This window comes from Chenopodium album, chromosome 8 (assembly GCF_948465745.1).
Source record: "Chenopodium album chromosome 8, dcCheAlbu1.1, whole genome shotgun sequence".
Lineage (NCBI taxonomy): Eukaryota > Viridiplantae > Streptophyta > Magnoliopsida > Caryophyllales > Amaranthaceae > Chenopodium > Chenopodium album.
In genome coordinates, this window is record NC_137841.1 from 42467010 (window position 1) to 42471453 (window position 4444).

Here is a 4444-nt window from a genome sequence, read left to right on the forward strand (position 1 = left end):
CTCCCATTTTTTAAAAAAAAAAAAACAAAAATAAATAAATAAATAGAATTTCAAAGTTATAGATTTTTTTTTAAAATTCAAATTTTTTTATTTTTCCGGATGGGTTAAGGTTAAGTTTGGTCATTAAAGGTGTGTTTGTTTCGGTGTCATAGCACTTGGTCAAGAAGCAGGGGTAGATTGTTACGGTTCGAGTCAATACCTCAACAACCTCTTATACCAAAGAGGCGTACAAGGAAACCACCACAATCATCTCCACAAGATCCATCTCCAGTCTACTTTCAACCAATGGCTACTAAGGAAGATATCGAGAACATCAACAGGACAATTGAAATGTTGTCTAACATGATGCAAACACTCACCACTAGAGTCAACACGGTAGAGCAAGACAATCAGAACAGTGTCACTGCCGCTGCAATGGACAAGATCACACTACTACAAAAACTAGAATAAGAAACGCAAGATATAGAACAGTTAACTTAGATAGGCGATCTCTAGGATTATACAGAACACCTATCTAAGATAACCGTTCTATTTGATTTATTTATTATTTTTTTAAAATTGTTATTTTATTATACAGAATGCCTATCTAAGTTAACCGTTCTATTTAATTAATTTATTATTTTTAATAAGTTGTGATTTAATATAGAGAACGCTTATCTTAGTTAACCGTTCTATTTAATTTTAACCTATTAAAAAAAACAAAAGTTGCAAAACCCTATTTCCTGGTGGATTAAAATTCCTAAGGCCTTTCTCATATTCTCAAACCCTATCTCATTATCTCATTGTAGCATCCGTTAATGGCTTTTTTCTCTTCCCTCTTTTCAAAACTTTTCTTTTTCTTTGTCACTCTTATCCAATCTGGTTAAGAAATTGATTATTGCTCTACCCTAATTACTCCATCACCTTCTCTAATTGTAGATTACCCATCTTGTCCTCAGTAAAAAAAATGCCCATATTTGGAGCTTCAACGATGGCAGAACAACAAGCAACTAAGACAAAACTCGAATTAACGATTTCGTCAAGGTCAATTTCTCTCTCCCCTCATTGATTTGATATAAACATCGATTTCCTTAGAAATATAACAAATTGTCAAATTTTTATGAGCATCAATTTTTATTTGAATATGTGTTTATGATTTTTGGATAGATGGAATTCAATTCGTTCATTGTTAATTTTAATTATCATGCATGTTTTTTTAGGCATACTTCTTCTTTTCCCATATTTATTTTTATTTTTGTTAATTGTTCATCCAATTTAGGTGAACTTTTATGAATTTAGTTACTGAGTTTTATGTTTGTTGATTAATTCTTAAAATGATGTATAGTTTTATGTTCAGTATTAAGATTAAATTGCTTTTACTTTTTTGAAATTGTCGGCAAACATATGATTGAATATATTATTGTTAAAGATGTTTTAATTTTATTATTATCAATAATGCATTCAATACATTTATAACTTTAACTCTTTGTTTGTTTATTTCAACAGATTCATTGGCTATAAAAGGATATTCTTCAAGATTTTCATGGAATCATTTATCAATATCATGTACTGGAGATGTAATTGATTGAATATAAAGGATGATAAAGTTTGATTTAATTTGGTAATTTGACTTTGATTTTTTATAATTTCAATACAATTTTATTTATTGATTCATGATTTATATTAGTACGTATGTAACCTCCGCGTTGCAAAATTCATTTTTTTTATTAAAAAAAATCGACAAAGAGAACTGTTATCTTAGCTAACAGTTCTCTTTTATTCATTTTTTATAGGCATATGTAATAGTAGAGAGAACGATTATCTCTTATATATAGAATGTCTCTTGTACCCGATCTCTTTTCCCTTGCATATAGAACGCCTCTTATACCCGTTCTGTAAACTTTACACATCGCTTAGCAGAAGAACGCCTCTGAGGCGTTCTGTAAGGCCTATTTTAACCGTTCTCTAATCCCTTTTTTGTAGTAGTGTCAAGGAACAAATGAGTAAGATTTCTGAAGAATTCACTTATGTGGAGCAACCTATCGCCTCTTCGTCCATAAGGGACAAGCTTCTTGAGAAGTTTTCCACTACTGACATTCCCAAGTTCAAGCCTACCGATAATCCGCTTTTCCATTTGAAGGCTTTTTCTGCAACCATGGCTCTTAAGGGAGTAGATGTGACACTTTTCCCTACAGTGTTCCCTCTTTCCTTGGAGCATGCCTGTCAACAGTGGTTCTACTCTTTGGAATCCAAACATGTCGCGACCTGGGAGGATGTTGCTGGAAGCTTTATGAATCGTTACAAGTGTAACATTCAGGCCAATACTTCTGAACGTGAACTCTCTATTCTCAAATAGAAAGAGAATGAAGGCTTCACCACTTACTTAAGCAGGTGGAGGGAAACAGTCGCGCTCTTGGTGGATCCCCCCAAGGAAAAAGAGATGGTTCGCTTGTTCATTGCCAATCCGACTCATAAGTACAAGCAACACTTGAAGTTTTTGCCTCTGAGTACCTTTGAAGCTGTATACGATATTGGGATCAATATCGAGGATGAACTGATGAAGACTACTGGTAGCAACAATAATAACATCACTTGGAAAAACAAGAAGAACGACACTCCTTCTTCTTCGTCTTCCAAGCCCAATAACACTACCAACAATATCAATATCAATGATGTGGTGGCCCTTAATGCTCCTCCTCAAAGATTCCAAAGGCAAAGGAGGGTTTACACGCCTTTGGGAATGACTTATGATGCCGCTTTTGACCGTTTACATGGTCAAGGACTGATTATGCCAATTAGACCATTTCCAGAACCTCGACCAGAGAATAGGACCGCTAGCTATGACCCCAATGCTTTTTGCAAGTTTCATCAAGGCAAGGGTCATAATACTGAGAAGTGTTGAAGGTTGAAGGATGCGATCCAAGACTTAATTGATGCTAATCAACTTCCTGTCCCTCTAGGGGCAAGAAGCCTAACATTCAAACGGGTCCTCTTTCCGATGCTTTGGCTATCATGGGAGATGAAGTCTCCTTTGATATGTCGATACTCATTCAACCTGTGAATGAACCTCTGCCGGAAGTTATATTTGTCTCGAGTTATGAAGAAGTGAATGGAATTTGGGATAGTGATGATGAACACGTCTATCTTAAGGATATAGCCTGTTCATCTCTTGGCACAAGTGAAGATGTTTGGGGAGACCTTGAGGTCAAGGTTCTTACCAGAAGTGGATGGTTGCAACAACCTAGTCCACCTCCACCTCCACCGCAATCACATCCGATAGTTGATCCCATCGACCTTGTGAACAACGATGTTGTCAAACAATTACAAAAGACCAAGGTGGAGATGAATGCATGGAAGCTTTTGGTCACCTCTCACGAGCATCGAAAGGTTGTGATAAATTCTCTGGTGAAAATAGGAGTTGATGATGATATGACTCCTCAAGGACTGGTCAACTTTCTCATTGCTAAATTGCCAAGTACTAGCAATCTGATTTCGTTTTCTGACAAGGATCTGCCCCCGGAAGGGGATCAACATAATAAGTCCTTACACCTTACTGTGGTGTGTAGGAAGATGAATGTTCCTATGAGCCTGGTTGATAATGGCTCTGCAATCAATGTTTGCCCACTACGCACTGCAAAGAAGTTGGGCATAAAGAATGAAGAACTGACTCCCTCTACTCAAGGGATTCGTGTTTATGATAATACTCGTCGTCAAGCCGTGAGTACTATCACACTAAACATAACTACTGAGGCCATTGAACGTCGCACCAAGTTTATGGTGGTAGACATTAAGGCCTCTTTCAATCTGTTGTTAGGACGCCCTTAGCTTCATGAGCTAAAGGCGATTTCATCATCGTTGCACCAGAAAGTGAAAGCCATAGTTGGAGGGGTTCCAATTACCATTGATGCTTCTCCCATGCGCATCTCAAGTTATCGACACTCCTATCGTCCATGTCGAACATGACGAAGATCTTTGGGGGTTTTCACTTGATGATGTTCTCATGATCGAAGAAGAGGAGAAGTGTCATCTCGACTTCGATCCCTATTCAAACACCAACATTAATGCCATTATGAAGAAGAAAGGGCATTTCCCTGGAATGACCTCGGGCTCAAAAAGAAAATGGCCAAACTTTGGGGCCATCCTGGTGCACTCAAGAAGGATACTTTTGGCTTGGGATTCAAGCCAACAAAAGAAGATGTGAGACAAGCCCTCTTGAAAATGAAGGCTCGCAATAATGCTCGATTCATGAAAACGGAAATGGCCATGGATCCATATCCATTCACTCTCATTGGCCATTACATCAAAGAAGGGGAAGACTTCCCATGCTATGAATTCCCTAAGCCTTTCGTCCACGATGGGAAGCGTGAACCTGGATTCAAGATGTTCCTCGATTGTGACTTTGTCGATGAAGGCGAAAAACTCTTCAAAACTGAGGAACCAGCTAGTCCAAGCTCTGATGACCTAA

At 37.6% G+C, this 4444-nt stretch overlaps 1 long non-coding RNA gene across 1 annotated transcript; it reads left to right on the top strand.

Moving 5' to 3' along the window:
• Positions 1-777: 777 nt before the first annotated feature.
• On the top strand, positions 778-1653 carry LOC145556060 (uncharacterized). The gene is made up of 2 exons (XR_014091702.1): positions 778-1023; positions 1486-1653. It is a non-coding gene; the product is annotated as an uncharacterized LOC145556060 (long non-coding RNA).
• The last annotated feature ends 2791 nt before the right edge of the window (positions 1654-4444 follow it).